Source organism: Phyllobates terribilis, unplaced genomic scaffold (assembly GCF_046119375.1).
Source record: "Phyllobates terribilis strain yellow unplaced genomic scaffold, ASM4611937v1 Scaffold_1__5_contigs__length_1240528914, whole genome shotgun sequence".
Classification (NCBI taxonomy): domain Eukaryota; kingdom Metazoa; phylum Chordata; class Amphibia; order Anura; family Dendrobatidae; genus Phyllobates; species Phyllobates terribilis.
Genome location: NW_027362761.1, coordinates 1216083321 through 1216100881, shown reverse-complemented (window position 1 = coordinate 1216100881; position 17561 = coordinate 1216083321). Strand labels below are relative to the sequence as shown.

The 17561-nt window shown below is 38.9% G+C and overlaps 1 long non-coding RNA gene across 1 annotated transcript in view; it reads right to left on the bottom strand.

Moving 5' to 3' along the window:
• The window catches only part of LOC141164453 (uncharacterized), a 253042-nt gene that overhangs the window by 171321 nt on the left and 64160 nt on the right, over positions 1-17561 (bottom strand). The window contains exon 2 of the long non-coding RNA XR_012250911.1: positions 16450-16630. This is a non-coding gene — a long non-coding RNA (uncharacterized lncRNA). The remainder of the gene's footprint in view (positions 1-16449; positions 16631-17561) is intronic.

The following is a 17561-nucleotide window of genomic DNA, read 5'->3' as shown; positions in this document are numbered from 1 at the left end:
CATGCCTGGTTCCCACCGTGAAGTATGGAGGAGGAGGTGTGATGGTGTGGGGGGCTTTGCTGGTGACACTGTTGGGGATTTATTCAAAATTGAGGGCATACTGAACCAGCATGGCTACCATAGCCTCTTGCAGCGGCATGCTATTCCATCCGGTTTGCGTTTAGTTGGACCATCATTTATTTTTCAACAGGACAATGACCCCAAACACACCTCCAGGCTGTGTAAGGGCTATCTGACCAAGAAGGAGAGTGATGGGGTGCTATGCCAGATGACCTGGCCTCCACAGTCACCAGACCAGAACCCAATAGAGATGGTTTGGGGTGAGCTGGACCGCAGAGTGAAGGGCCAACAAGTGCTAAGCATCTCTGGGAACTCCTTCAAGATTGTTGGAAGACCATTTCCGGTGACTACCTCTTGAAGCTCATCAAGAGAATGCCAAGAGTGTGCAAAGCAGGCATCAAAGCAAAAGGTGGCTACTTTGAAGAACCTAGAATATAAGACATATTTTCAGTTGTTTCACACTTTTTTGTTAAGTATATAATTCCACATGTGTTAATTCATAGTTTTGATGCCTTCAGTGTGAATGTACAATTTTCATAGTCATGAAAATACAGAAAAATCTTTAAATGAGAAGGTGTGTCCAAACTTTTGGTCTGTACTGTATACTCAGTAAGGTTCTGAATGATAAAGTAAAACCTATTTTTCAACTGTACAATATAAAACAGACTAAAAATGGAAAAAATATTTCAGCCACAAGCCGTAATCATTGCATTATTCAGTGTTTGATAAGAACTGGGAGATATACTTGTGAAAATGATACATGAACCTCGAGGTCATCTTCACGACTACAGATCAAAATGTTGCATAAATATATATATGCGTTTTAATAATTATTTTTTGCTATCTTAATAAAATCCAACGGTCTACATAAAAGACCCATCAGAAACAAAGAGGAGAAATCTGAGATAACCTTAATCCTGAAATAAACAAACAAAAATAAAAAAGGGGGTACATCATCATCTGCTAATCATTAATGCAGAAAAAATAATTTAAAAAAAGTGTCGTCCAGCAGCCAAAAATTGGAAAATGTACTTAGCCGCTGGTTAGAAAATAAAATATATTCTGTCGCCCTAAAACAGATCTTGTAGTCTGATCCAGCAAGGGTTACAGAAGAAGCAGTGGGAGGGAGAGATGGTCTTAGGAAAGCTATACAGGGCAACACCTCATTAGCTCGCTGGCACCACAATGTCTGGACACTGATGCTCCAATAGTTTGAGCCCGAGAAGTCTGAGAACATCCGCACACAAACTTCCAAGTTCTCACTCCGGGCAGACACAAGAAAAACACTCACAGGATTTAATACAACTTATTCCTATTCCGGCTCGGTAAGTTTTTACATTTTGAACCTTTTTCTGAATTTTTCAGCAAATTTTTCACATTCTTTTTTTATATTATTTTGTAAAGTTTTGCTATCGCCTTCACGTATATGCGTTAGTCTCTAGGTTTCTACATTTACAAATTGCATTGATCTTTTACTGACGTGATGAAAAAATGCGCTAAATGGTTTTTAATTTTCTTTGGTCTTTTACTCCTTTTTTTATTTTTTTTAATAACTTTGTATTCCGACAAGAATTTGATGTCATTTCAATTATTGTGGTCAATTTTATAATTCCTCATTATTGTTACATATTACTTTGTGGTCATTATTACTCTGCTGTTAGTGAGACATCCTTTTTTTAAGGGATAATTTAATCATGATTCGTATGTTAAAAACTTATAGTTTTCATAAAAAGACTTAATAAGTCACACTTTGGTTAATACACATAGATACCAATGCGTAGAAGGAACTGCAATCACAGAAACAAAATTGCTAATTCATTTCAAAAATTGATGAAAAACCCTGTAAAATATTATAAAATTATTGTTTGAGTCTGAAACCGTAATCACAGATCGCTAACGCTATTAAGCCAAAAAAAAAAAGTTTGCGCTTAAAATCTCAAACTCACGATTACCAACCGATTAATGCAAAAACATTCGGGTAAGCAATAAGGAGAACTGGCCCGACGGTCCAATGTGCATCTCATACATGGATTTCTCAATAATAACATATATGCCGGTCCATCACTTGTCATTCTTTTCTCTTGTAATAATGAATATTAAAGTTCTACAAAAAGAAAAATTTTCAATACATACGTGCGCGGATAGGCGTAAAGATGTCAATAAGACACTTACAACGCAGCCCATATAAATTGGCAAAAGATCATTCATTGTCCATTAATTATATTATTTATTTTTTGATTTTTTTATTGTAATTCCAATAATCACATAATCATTGGTTGATGGAGCTGAATTAAATGTGATTTACGGGTCGATTTTATTTGTTAAAATTCGATGAAAATAACTCTGAAGTTGTTACCAATCAATTTTCTTTACTTTTCTATAAAGTTTGTTACTACATTATATTTTTACCCCCATTAATTACTCGCAGATACGTCGATTTCTTGCCCTTAAGGTACGGCCACATGTCTTTCAGACTTTTCATTTTTCTATGCTTAGTCAATGAAAATATAAACCTGCGTGAATTTATATAGTTGGAAGAATATTAACCTTTATACTCATATGATTTCTGTGTATATCGATTTTCTTTCTCTTTCTATCAATGATCAATTTTGAAAGAAAATGAAATGATTTGGGGCTATAAACGATACCGATGCGAGACGTCACAATAATAACATAATGTTCTATGTAAACCGATAACCACGTTGCTCAGCCCAGCATTACGGAGAGAATTTTAAATTCTACTAATCATATTTAATTTTTTTTTTTTTATGATGAGTTGTAAACATTGAAACATTTATTTTTGACAATTATTTAATAACTTAACTCTTTTTTTCAAAATTAATTCTCTAGTAAATTAATACTCTAGTCAGAAATTAAAAATGATTTATTTCTGTTTTTTTTTTTATAACGCGGACATATGAGTAGAAGTATGGAGGCATATTGTAAACTAGACGCAAAACCCTACATTGAGGGAAAAAAAGCAAGAATTCACCGACGAGTGTACCGATCGGCATCTATGTGGTGTACATCTAAGTAATCTAAGTACAGTACGATGTATGATCCCCGATCGGTTGACCGGCAGGATACACAGCCTTCTAAGGTGTTCCTGTTACTTAAGTTTCTTTACACTTTCTTAAGAACGCCACTATTTTCAACCTGTAAGAATTCTAAAATAATGTCAAATATGAGCAGAAAGATCTCAAAAACCTTCGTTAGGACACTAACATACTTTGGCTACGTGTAATTTTCAATGCCACAAATTTTCTCAGGTCAACTAGAGTTCAGCTCGTTGTCGCTGACTAGACATTTCGACATAAAAGGCAACAGTTTCTGGGCCAACCAGTAGAATTTTCTTGTTGAGTATGAGATTATGAAGCTCGGCCCCAGGAAGGACGACATATCCCAAAACGTAAATACATTGGCTGGCTGCATCCTAGGCGTCACTGATGGAATTGTCTTTATCAGTGAGTAGAGCTCTACCTCATTCACTAAGTTACACTCTCGAGTTCGGAGAGTCGAGAGGAGGACCTATCTACTGCCATGCCAGCGTTGATTTATCAGGCCTTTTCTTGGAATGTTTCAATGTCAAGAGTGAGTATGAGTATTAGAAGTGATGCATTTACTGTTTGCCGAAATATAAGCCAACTAAAGCTCTATTTTAGAGCGTATGATTTGGGGTTTTTTTTAGTTAATTGTTGAGAAATCACATAATTACTCTACATTTCTTTGAAGATTCTTTGGTTTCTCAGGTGCTTTTTTTTCCTGTAGATTGCCACGCCAATGCTGTATTAAGAAGGGAATAGTCTACAGGGGGTTATCTACCTATATCGCTATCTAATTAGGTATTTCATACATATCTTCGATCGATCTTTTTTTTTATAACTATCGATTCATTCTGCGACTTCATTGAGCATTTCGTATCATATTTTGCAAGTCTGAAAAGTAAAATATATTTTGCGTTGTGAAAATCTGTTAAGAAAACTTAGAATTGGTCATAAATTTTGGTTAATTTCGTAGAAATTGTATCAGAGCGGATTGGTATATAAAAGTTTATGGGTTTTAAAATTTTGATTTCTAAAAAGTATGTATCGGGTATTTTAAGACGATTGTTGTTCTGTTTTGCTTTTTCGCAAACGTAAATTAAGATTTTTCGAAAAGAATATTACATTTTCAAGGATGGCTTTATTACTCAATATATTCCTAATACACAATTTGAAAACAATTCTTTACAGGTTCATATTAAAAATGGAAAAGGACATTGGGGACGGAGTAATATTTATTATTTCACTTATTCCGATTTAGAAAAATAAATTTACTACTGCGTAAAAAAAATACATTTTTTTTTTAAATTCAAATTTTGATAAAATGATATTATTTTATTTATTACTTACTAGAAGGTGAGGAAAGAATGATTATAAGTAAACTTTAAAGAAAGATAATTAATTTTTTTTTTTTTTTTTTAAAAAGGTAATGAATTATTTTATGTACCTGGTTTCAACATTGAATAAAAAGTTGCATGGGAGAGAAATATTCAGTGAAAAAAAAATCCTTAATTTTCTCCTTTTGTTTGAATAAGTATTAAAAAGCAATGTTTTTTAAAACATTCCGCTTCATTGAAAAAATTGCCAATTTTCAGTTCAAATCTAGATGACAAGCATTAGTCGCTTGCCTATAAATCTACGAACGTTGGTAATTCCTTGCGTGAGATTTTTTTTTATTAGTTATGTTCTTATGTTAGAGTCATTTTTTACTATATCATAGTATCTTACCCTTTAACGTTTATTTTAGTTTTAATCATCGTATTAAAAAAAAATCCCCTAAACTACAATGAAAAAAAAGTAAAAAGAAAAATTCTATTTTTTCTTTACTTTTTCGGATTGAAAACATCTATGGATGCAATTTATTTCCAATTTGTTGGATAACGAAGTCACCCCTCATTAAAAAAAAATGCTTACATTTCAAGAATAGGATGTCAAAATGAACATTTAATCGGTAAACCATTGATCTTTATTGTAAATGAGAAAGATTGAATCATAATGATTCAAACAAGTTTAATTCATCGCAGATAGATAAGAGATTAAAATATCAAATAGAATTTAATAATAATGATAATTTAACTAATATTACAGTATAAATTAAAAAATATTGTCCGTGGGTGACAATTCAACTTTTTTTTAATACAGTTGAGATTTGACAACAATCTCTAAATGGGCAATATATCAGTCAATCTCGCTCTCAAATAAAAGTTTGGTTATTTGTATGTCGCTGATCTAAGAAAGTAGAAGATATTAAATAAGCATACAGACGCATAACCCCCTTGTATATATCAAACTGTATGATAAAGGCTATGCTAAATTAAATGGTGCCTAGTCTAGTACCTACGGTATGTCAGAGATCATAAAGATATGACTGTAAACTGCTATGTTTGCATCCGGTCGTACCAGTCTAGTATTACCCTTCACCATTTGCATGGACTATCAAAGTATAGGTCCAACCGTAGCAGAGTTTCTTTTTCACCAAAGACTTGGCTGCAAACCTGCGGAAAATCTGCAGCAAAATCTGTGTATCTCACTTTATTCATTGCAATGAACGAAATTTACTCAAAAATTTTGCACATTTCCAAGAAAGATTGAAAGTGCCGAAAACTTGAAAATCTACAACGCGTTCTGATTTCTGTACTCATTTTTGAAAACCTCAATCCGAACGTCCTGAAAAACTGCCACGATTTTGAAACATTTGGAAGTGATTTTAAAGGTTTCCGAGTTTTAAGCATAGAAATTTTTCTAATGTAGTTTAACTTAATCACTAATGTTGTTACTTAAGTTCCTTTATGAAGAGGTAGGCTGCTTCGCATACGGTAGTACCCACCATATTGTCTCCAAAATTTAATGAAGTGGCTCCACCATTAAATAATCACTTGTAATATAATTTCTCTTGAAGTTTAAGTTTTTCTTCATAACAAGGCATTAGACGGATCTATTCAAATTTGTGTACAATTTCGAGCGCGTAGTTTCTCAATCCTCAATTTTTCAAATTGAGATGGAAAAAACTACCGGTGGTTTTGATGCTTCATTTTGTTGGTTGAGGATAGTCATGGATTCAAGTCTCTTTCAACCTCACCACCTCCTGTCCTTTTCATTGAAGCAACGCTCAACAGCCAACCATCACGGTTTATAAATAATCTATAGAGTCCATTCAACGCCCTTTCAAAATATTTTCTCCATCTCACTTTTCTTATACTTCTATCCAGTTCACGTAAAACAAAAAACTGAAATAACAATAAGTGCAGTACTGTTTTATCCAAGTAACTGTTATGATCTGCAACATATACTAAGGAAAGATACGGGAAAGCTGTCCCTACAGTAAGACTAAGCTGAATCCCTACGACGTAGCGGGCTGCCTGTTCCTAGCGAACAGACCCGCCTTAGTCCTCGGCTAGTCTGAACGAAGACCTATAGCATAAGGGGAGGGGTCCCTAAAAGAACTAAGGACTGGGACAAAAAAAGGGACACCTCCTAAACAGAGAAGTTGTTGCAGAACACAAAAAGACAAACTGATAAAAAGGTACTAGAGATCCCAGAAGGACCAAGCGAACTCACAGAGAAAGGCACCGAAGCACCTGGCTAGAGAGACAGTTAAACACTAAAGTCCAGCACAACCAAAAGGGCAAAGCTGGAATATAAAGGCAGATGGTCACCTGACCGCAAAACACAAGATGGAAAAAAACAAACAAGAGGGTTCTAACAGTACCCCCTCTTTTATGAGGATCCTCCAGGCCCAGGCCTAACCGGAAACCTCTTGTGGAAAGTTTTAACAAGCCTAGGAGCAGAGACATCATCCGTCCTTACTCATGAGTTGTCTTCAGGACCAAAACCCTTCCAGGAGACAAGATACTGTAATCTCCCTCTATGCCATCTAGAATTCAAGATACGAGAAATTTCATATTCGCCGTCTTCCACCACAGGAGGAACTGTGACAGTGGCGTCCCTATCAGATACATCAGCCTTTTTCAACAAGGAAACATGAAACACAGGATTAATCTTCCAGGAAGTAGGGACATCCAACCTAACAGCAGACGGGTTAACAACCTGAAGCACAAACTTAGGACCCAGTTTTTTAGAGGGAATCCTCAACCGCAGATTCTGTGAGGACAACCACACCATGTCACCCACAGTAAACAAAACCTCTTTACGTTTCCTGTCAAAATACTTCTTGGACTTCTTGTTAGCCTCTTGAAGGTTGCAATATACATTAGTCTAAACTCTCTCCAAATCACCGGAAAAATTCTCTTCCTCCGGCACCGCCGACCCCAATTTGGAGAACAAACCAAAAGACAGAGGTCTCCTAGTACAACACAAAAAAGGAGAACACCCAGCAGAAGAGGATGTATGATTGTTAAGAGCAAATTCTGCAAGAGACAGAAACTCAGACCACACCTCTTGATTGTCCGCCACAAAGCATCGCAAAAACTGTTCAACATCCTGGTTCTTTCTTTCAGTCTGTCCATTAGACCCAGGATGATAACCAGACGAAAATGCAAATGGACTCCCAACTTGTCACAAAAAGCACGCCAAAAGCGAGCCACAAACTGAGGTCCTCTATCAGAAACAATATCTGTGGGAACACCATGGAGCTTGACAATCTCCTTAACAAACGCCTTAGCGAGTGTCTTGGCGCAGGACAACTTAATGAATGGAACCAAATGACACATCTTACTAAAATGGTCCACGACCACCCAGATGACAGTAAAACCCTCGGACACAGGAAGATCAGTAATAAAATCCATTGTGAGATGCGTCCAAGGCGCACTAGGAACCTCCAGAGGGCAAAGCAACCCCGCAGCAGGAGTATGTTAAGCCTTTGACCTAGCACACACAGTAAATTGACGCACCCACTTGATGACTTCTTTCTGTCATCCAGGCCACCAAAAACTGTGACTGATAAGTCTCTTAGTCTCAGAAATTCCTGGATGACCTGCCAACCGAGACTCATGACACTCCACAAACAAATCTCTCCTAAAGGTTCTAGGCATGAACAAGCTCCTATGGGGAGTGTTAGATGGAGCCTCATCTTGAGCTTTCAGAATCCCATTCTCCAAATCGGAGTCCAATGCCACCACCACAACTCCTTTCTGTAAAATGCTCTCCTCCTCCTCGGCACCGACCGTAGGAGAGAAGCTGCGAGATAAAGCATCTGCTTTAACATACTTAGTACCAGGGATATAGGTAACAGAAAAATGAAACCGAGAAAAAAAAAAGTGCCCACCTAGCTTGACGGGCATTCAAGCGCTTGGCAGCATCCAGATAGATCAAATTCTTATGATCTGTGAAAACCTAAATAGGAAATCTAGCACCTTCCAAATAATGACGCCAGTGTTCAAACGCGAGTTTAATAGCCAGCTATTCCCGATTTCCAACATCATAATTCAGTTTGGTTTCCGAAATTTTTTTCGAAAAGAAGGCACAAGGATGTACTCCATCCCTGTTCTCCTGAGACAAAACTGCTCTGATCCCCACCGATGAAGCATCGACCTCGACCAAAAAAGGTTTGGTCTCATCAGGCTGCATAAGGATAGGGGCAGAACTGAACCTCTCTTTGAGATACTCAAATGTTTCAATGGCCTCCGTAGTCCACTGGGCCGTATTCGCACCTTTCCTGGTGAGATCGGTTAGAGGTTTAACAATTACAGAAAAATTCTTAATTTCCTGTAATAATTGGCAAAACCCAAAAGTCTCTGCATAGATTTCAAACCAATAGGCATAGGCCATTCGTGCACAGCCTGAACCTTCACCGGGTCCATCTCAAAGCCCTCGCTGGAGACAATGTAGCCCAAAAAACTAATTTTCTGCACAGCGAACTCACAGTTCTCCAGCTTAGCAAAGATTGAATTATCACTCAAAAACTGCAAAACTTCACGTACACTCTGCCATTGGGACTCTAGATCTGGTGAATAAATCAAAATGTCATCCAAATACACAACCACATTCTTACCAATCAAAGGTCTCAGGATGTCATTAATAAGGTTCTGAAAAAATGCAGGTGCATTGGTAAGACCAAAAGGCATAACCAGATTCTCAAAATGACCCACAGGAGTGTTAAAAGCAGTTTTCCATTCATCACCCTCCTTCACTCGTAACAAATTGTATGCCCCTCGGAGATCAGTTTTAGAGAACCACTTGGCCCCCACTAACTCGTTAAACAAGTTAGGAATTAACGGCAATGGGTAGGAATTGCGTACGGTAATCTTATTAATTTCACGAAAATCCAGACATGGAAGTAAACCCCCATCATTTTTTTTTTAACAAAGAAAGATCCAACTGCCACAGGCAATTTAGAAGGTCTAATGTGACCAGCAGCCAGGCTAGTCTGTATGTACTCCTCCAAGGCCTTTCTTTCAGGGATAGTCAGATTAAACAAGCGTCTCTTGGGAAGAGTAGCTCCCGGAACAAACTCAATGGCGCAATCATAATCCCTATGAGGAGGTAAAACTTGCGACTCCTCCTCCGAAAAAACCCTCCAAAAATCTTGAATAGGTACAGGTAATTCCCCTTTTTCCACAGCCGCAATGCGACCGTTACAACATTTATCATAGCACTTCGGACTCCAAGACTTAATCTCATTAGTAGACCAGTCCAGGTAAGGACTGTGCAGTTTTAACCAAGGCAAACCTAAAACGACCGGAGAGGGTAAATTATCCAATACAACCAAGTCCAAAATTTCTTGGTGAACTCCATTGATAGTGAGGGGAAATGCAGCAACCTTGTGAGTAATACATTTCAAAGGAGTGTTATCAATTGCAATCACAGAAATAGGTGATGACAAAGGTTTGGATTTCAAGTTAAGTTTTTCCAAACACCCTTTATCAATCACATTAAGTGTTGAACCACAATCCACAAATACCTGAAATTCAATCAAATCTCCCTGCAAAGTAGTACTCCCAGAAAGAAATACTCCTGCAGAGAGTAAACAAGCTATACGGGCGTACCTGACCTTTTTTTTTTCATTACTTAAACGAAGCTCACAATACTTAATCAAATGGTCAGCTTTACCACAATAAAGACACAATCCCTTGGTGAACCTCCGGTCTCTTTCCTGAGAGCGGAGTGACATCGCCCCAACCTCCATCGGTTCTCCGCTGTCTGAGCAGATTTTCTGGGGACTAGGACCTGACATTACAGGAGTCTTTACCTCATTCAGCCTGAACCTCAGCCTCCTGTTCACACAAACAGCTAATTGCATGGCATCCTGCAGAGTCTCAGATGCAGGGAATGCAATTAGCAAATCCTTAACCCTTTCACTCAGACCAGCAAGAAATAAACATTTCAGCGCAGGATCATTCCATTTGACTTCTGAAGCCCATCTTCTGAAGTGTGTGCAATAATTTTCAACATCACCTGAACCCTGATTCAAACGCCTGAGTTCTGCCTCAGCAGATGAGATTCTATCATGATCATCATATAATAGACCCATAGCAGAAAAAAATTCTTCTACAGACCTTAAGCATGGATCATTAGGTTGGAGGGAAAAGGCCCACCCCTGTGGTTCATTGCGCAAAAGTGACATAATAAAACCAATGCGCTCTGATTAATTCCCAGAGGACCTTGGTCTTAAACGAAAATATAACAAATAAGCATTTTTAAAGGAAAAAAAATCTTGCTGTTTACCATAAAAAACATCAGGCAGTCCTACCTTGGGTTCCACAAAATGCGCTACAGAACAGCTAATCACGTGTTGCTGTAGCTTGGCCACCTCCAGAGACAATCCGTGTAAGCGTTGAGTCAAATCCTGGACGGAAACCATACTGATCCCCGAATTTCTTTCCTTTTAGTTTTTTTGGCTGGACTTACTGTTATGATCTGCAACATGTACTAAGGAAAGATATGGGAAAGCTGTCCCTACAGTAAGACTAAGCTGAATCCCTACGATGTAGCGGGCTGCCTGTTCCTAGCGAACAGACCCGCCTTAGTCCTCGGCTAGTTTGAACGAAGACCTATAGGGGTCCCTAAAAGAACTAAGGACTGGGACAAAAATGGGACACCTCTTAAACAGAGAAGCTGTTGCAGAACACAAAAAGACAAACTGACAAAAAGGTACTAGAGGTCCCCGAAGGACCAAGCGAACTGACAGAGAAAGGCACCGAAGCACCAGGCTAGAGAAACAGTCAAACACTGAAGTCCAGCATAGCCAAAAGGGTGGAGCTGGAATATAAAGGCAGATGGTCACGTGACCGCAAAACACAAGATGGAAAAAACAAACAGGAGGGTTCTAACAGCAACAATGGAGAGACCAAGGGCAATGGTACTCACCTGGTGTGGTTGTGTGATCACAATCACTAAAAACTTTATGGCTACTGCAGACCCACAATTGATATAAACTGAAATGGAATGAAAGAGTTAATTCTGCGCCGCCAGTAGATCAAAGATGGAAGATGAAATGGTATCCAGAAATGTGGTTCATTTGTCAACACATTTCGAATTTCAAAACTTCTTCATCAGGAAAAACTACAAAAGTTTAGAACTTCGAAACACATTGAGAAATAAACCGCATTTATGAATACCCTTTCATCTTCATTTCTATCCAGTTCTTGAAATTTTTATTGAAAATTTATCATTTTACCATTGTCACGTGAAGTTCTATCCGTGTTTAAGTCCTTCAATGAAGAAAACTCTTTGCTAGGTCCAACAAAAGAACTTGCTTTCATAGAAAAGTCTGTCTCCCAGACAAATATTCGAGCATGATTTAAGGATCATTGATTGCCTTATATACGAGAAATTTGGCAATGACGGAAAAAAGAAACTTGCCCGTTAACGAATAGCCAACACGTTGAATTTTCGGATCTTCTCCAAATGAAGTATGATAAACTCAACGGGGCCACATTCATGGAGACTGGCGTAGTGCACACTGACGCTATGCCAGCCTTTATGGAGTACAAATTCTAAATCAATTAAGAGGCATACGCTATTTAATGGATTTGGCGCTTCTTCTGAGTGGCTTGCGCCTCTGTGCACCATGCAAGAAATGTTAATACAGTCAGAGACTGAAGTAGCGTTTCTACAGTGAAACATGCCGGCAATTTTGATGAATTGGACAGACAATTTGTGTTTTAGCACAGTCACAATGGTGACATTTAAGAATATGGAATTCTCCGTAACATTTCAAAAATATTCGTTCCAATAGTAAATTCATATGCACCATTGACCAACTTTAGCTAAACTCCGCGGGGCCTCCCACCAGGTTCAAAGGTAATACAGAAATTCAGGAAAGCCGAGGCACCAAACAGCAGGTTCTTGATAAAAAAAAACAACTTTTTCTTTATTCCATGTTAATTAAAAAAGACATCACAGGAAGACACAGCAGGCAACGTTTCAGGCAAAATTGGCCCTTTTCAAGCCCAAGAAAGATCTGTATGAATTTTCGGGGGGGGGGCTTGAAAATGGCCAATTTTGGCCGAATAGTTGCCTGTTCTGTACTCCTGTGATTTTTTTTTTTAATTGACATTTCAAAAATAGTTATATCTTAGTTAGAGATATTATTTAAACATAAATTTAGGAATTTATTTTTAACACAATCCCAGTGCTTTAAGGGTAGAATCTCCATAGATCCAAAATAGTCATAGATTAGGTATAAAATCTTCAATTATTTACAGGCTACAAACGTATATGTTCCTTTCGAGCTACACAAATACTCTCTGTGGTGGTTACCTTTTAATGGGTAACTGAAAGATGATGAAAAATAGAAAGCTTTTGAGTCTATTTAGGTCCATGTCTGATGAAGAGACCACAGGACTCTCGAAAGCTTGGTATTTTTTTATCACCTTTTCATCGCCCATCAAAACTATATTTTTTGCAGGATGTTGTTCTATTATGGATCATTTATGGTACATAAAAAGAATAGGTCATAAATGTCCAATAGATATGGGACCAGCCCCTGGTACCTTTATTCATCTTGAGGAACAAGCTTCGCCACAAGCTGTCGAGATTGAAGAATTAGCCAAACATGCAAGTCTCTCTCCATTCATTTCTATGCTGAGCGCATCTATTGAACCTAGAGTACTGTGGAAAAGTTTTAGGCAGGCGTGGAAAAAGTGCTGCAAAGTAAGAATGCTTTGAGAAATAGAATTGCTAATAGCATATTTTTTTTATCAATTAACAAAATTCAAAGTAAATGAAAAAAAAAAGAAATCGAAATCAAATGAATATTTGGTATGACCAATATTTGCCTTCAAAACAGCATCTCTTCTTCTCATCACTTGCACACAGTGTGTGAAGGAGCTCGGCAGGAGGTTGTTCCAAACATCTTGGAGAACTGACCTCAGATCTTCTGTGTATGAGGCTTGTGCGGATCCTTCTGTCTCTGCATGTGATCCCAGACAGACTGGATGATGTAAGGTCAGGGGTCTATGGAGCTGGATCATCACTTCTTCTTGTCACTTGTACACAGGTTATGGAGGATCTCGGCAGGAGGTTATACCAAACATCTTGGAGAACTGACCTCAGATCTTCTGTGTATGAGGCTTGTGCAGATCCTTCTGTCTCTGCATATGATCCCAGACAGACTGGATGATGTGAGGTCAGGGGTCTATGGAGCCGGATCATCACTTCTTCTTGTCACTTGTACACAGGTTATGGAGGATCTCGGCAGGAGGTTATACCAAACATCTTGGAGAACTGACCTCAGATCTTCTGTGTATGAGGTTTGTGCGGATCCTTCTGTCTCTGCATGTGATCCCAGACAGACTGGATGATGTAAGGTCAGGGGTCTATGGAGCCAGATCATCACTTATTCTTGTCACTTGTACACAGGTTATGGAGTATCTCGGCAGGAGGTTATACCAAACATCTTGGAGAACTGACCTCAGATCTTCTGTATATGAGACTTGTGCAGATCCTTCTGTCTCTTCATGTGATTTCAGACAGACTGGATGATGTGAGATCAGGGATCTGTGAGGCCAGATCATCACCTCCAGGACTCCTTGTTCTTAATGACATTGGCTGGATTTTTGTCCTGCTGTAGAATAAATTTGGAGCCAATCAGACGCTTCGTTGATAGAATTTAATGATAGGTAAATATCTGCCTGTATTTCACAGCATTGAGGACATCATTAATCCTGACCTAATACACAAACTTGCCAGGACCCTCCACCGAGCTTCACTGTCCCTGCAGCCCCTTATTATTTTGCCACTCTCCAGCCCTTAGGAGGACAAACTGTCTTCTGTTACAGACAAATATATCACATTTTAACTCATCACCTGCTGCCATTTTTCTGCACTCAAGTTCCTATGTTTATGTACACAGTTGAGCCACTTGGCCTTGATTCCATGTCAAAGGCATGTTTATTAGCCCCAGGTCCTTCATCAAGACCACTTCTGACCAGACATTCCCAGACAGTAGATGGGTGTAGCTCGATCCTACTGGTTGCTGCCAGTACTGAGTTGATGCCACTACTGGACATCATCTCAGAAGTAAGCATGATGTATCTTTCGTGTGCTGCATTAAGTTTCCTTGGCCGATCACTGCTTCTTCTCTACTCAAATTGCCCATTTCTAGGTACTTCTTCAAGGTGCTTGATTAGCATTTCTTGAACCCACGTCTGGTTTAAAATAGTTGCCTGGAAGAGACCTTTGTGATGCAGTATAACAACCTTGTGTCTTGTTGCTGTGCTCAGTCTTGTTATGACCTGTGACATGAAATTATCTTCCACAACCTCACCTTTGTAGCAGAGTTTGGCTTTTCCTCACCCAGTTTTGAGTCTCCTACTCAGCTGTTTCTGTTAATGACTGTGTTTCATTCTACATATGAAAATGATGATTAGAATTGGTTACTCTTCCACAGACTATAATCCTACAAATCCCTGACTTTGCGCAAGTGTACTTAGAAGAATGGATGAAGGCTAAGTGTGGTCACCAAATACTAATTCCCCTTTTGTTCATTTACTTTGCAGCTTCTAAATTAATAAAAAATAAACTACTAACACTGCTATTTCTTAAAGCATTCTTACTTTGTAGCATTTCTATTTACACCTGTCTAAAACTTTTGCACAGTACTGTATATGTTTTGTATTGAAATGCCATAAATATGCCGGATTGAAACACGCCTATTATTATACTCACAAATCAGTATTCAAATACAAGCTTAAAGGGGTTGTCCACTACTTGGACAACCCCTTTCTGAACTAAATGTTTGGCCCCGATAATATAAAAAAAGCTTATACTCTTCTCCCGTGCTGGCGCCGTTCCAGTGGTGTCGGCACTCAGTGTCCCCGGGGCTCTCGTGCTGTTGTTGTGACATGTGACCCCGGCGCCCAATCATGTTCAATTTGACATGAGGCGGGGACAGTGACGGCAGCGCTGATTGGGTGCCGGTGTCACAACAGCAGTGCGAGAGCCCCGGAGAGAGCGAGTGCCGACACCACTGGAATGGAGCTAGCATGGGAGGTGAGTATAGCTTTTTTATTTTATTATTATTATTTATTATTATAGCGCCATTTATTCCATGGCACTTTACATGTGATAGGGATATACATAGCAAAAACATTTATATAATCTTAACAAAACAAGTCAGCGACTGGTACTGGAGGAGCGAGGACCCTGCCCGCGAGGGCTCACAGTCTGCAGGGGATGGGTGAGGATACAGTAGGTGAGGGTAGAGGAGGTCATGCAGTAATGTGGCGGAGCGGTGGTTACTGCAGGTTGTAGGCTTGTCGGAAGAGGTGGGTCTTCAGGTTTCTTTTGAAGACTTCCATGGTAGGCGAGAGTCTGATGTGTTGGGGTAGAGAGTCCCAGAGTAGGGGGGAAGCACGGGAGAAATCTTGTATGCGATTGTGGGAGGAGGAGATAAGAGGGGAGTAGAGAAGGAGATCTTGTGAGGATCGGAGGTTGCGTGCAGGTAAGTACCGGGAGACTAGGTCACAGATGTATGGAGGAGACAGGTTGTGGATGGCTTTGTATGCCATGGTTAGGGTTTTGAACTGGAGTTATCAGGGCCAAGCGTGGGGGATGACAAGGAGTTGTCCAAGTAGTGGACAACTCCTCTACTCTTTAATAATTAAAAACAAAGGTTTCCCAATTCTATCTTAGACATTACCATTGTTGCAGCGCTGGGGCAATGGCTTTGGATCCCAACACTTGTACTGTTGAGATACAATTCCTGGGACTTTGGACATGATGGACTTTTAAGACTTTTCTTTTACGGGTTTTTCAGAACTTAGCAATGTTTTTCGACATCTTTCTAAAAACATTTCTATATCGTGACCATTCTCAGCTTTCTTTTCTCTGACTCTCTGTTCCTCTCTTTCCTTTATCTATATGACTCTACACTTCTTATTTCACTTTTTGAACTCATCGAATAAAGTCATTTTCTGGGAGCTCCTCCAAAACAGAAAACACTTACCTTTGAAATCAAAGACTTCGCAATGGATTTACAGGAAAACAAGCGTTGGCCACGTTGGATTACAATTATTTGGTGGAATTGCTTTGCAATTTGTGTAGCATTCTTTCTGTCACTTGGAGCGGAGGAATCACTGGAAGAAGGAATAAGTAGTGGATCTAGTGCTAACATCATTTTTGAAGACCTTGGATAAATGATAAGAGCCACACAAGAAGAACATCAAAAAAGGATTGTCATTTTTCGGAATGAAATGTATAAAAAACAACTAAATTCCAGGTTGGTTCAATCGTAAATAACAATTTGGCAAACCAAGAAGCCGTTACACTTTGTATGTTTCTTCGATTCCTGTAATTATTGGATACAACACTTTCATGAAACCTTGTGGCCACTTTCTGCACAAAGTAAATTCCACACCACTCAATGGATTTGCACATTTTCCGAGCGCGCGAACGGTAAGTTGAAATTTTTATGTTTCATAAATACAAATTGCATTGAAATATTAAGAAGAAATTCACAAATGATTATTTTCATCTTATCCAGAGATGACATAGCAGTAGGACATACTTACTATCAAGCTCACGGCTGGGATTCCCACCAAAGGCTCATTTTATGTCCTGTCCTAATCAGTGATTTTCCCTCCATCATCACGGCCCCATTCAAGCTGAAGGCTTCCAGATTATTTATTTATATATTCCATAGCACTTTATAGACATCATCATCGCTCTCCAAATCGGGAATCACAATCTAAATTCCCTATCGGTATGTCTTTGGAGTATGGGAAGAAACCCACACAAACATGAGGAGAACATTCAAACTCCTTGCAGATGTTGCCCTTGGTGGGATTTGAACCCAGGACCCCAGCGCTGCAAGGCTGCAGTGCTAACCACTGAGTCACTGCTTAGTGATAACCACTGAGCCATCTTGTTGCCCATTTTTTCCCAGCACCCACTGTTCAGAAAACTTTTGACAGAAAGAAAAAAAAATTGGGTCCTTGGCCCTATTGGTCTCGGAATTAATGCAGGTTTCCAAAGGCAAAATCCCCAGAAATCTTAAATGTAATGACAAATCCTAGCAAGACATTATAATATAAGAATACTGTTTTAAAGGTTTGTCCA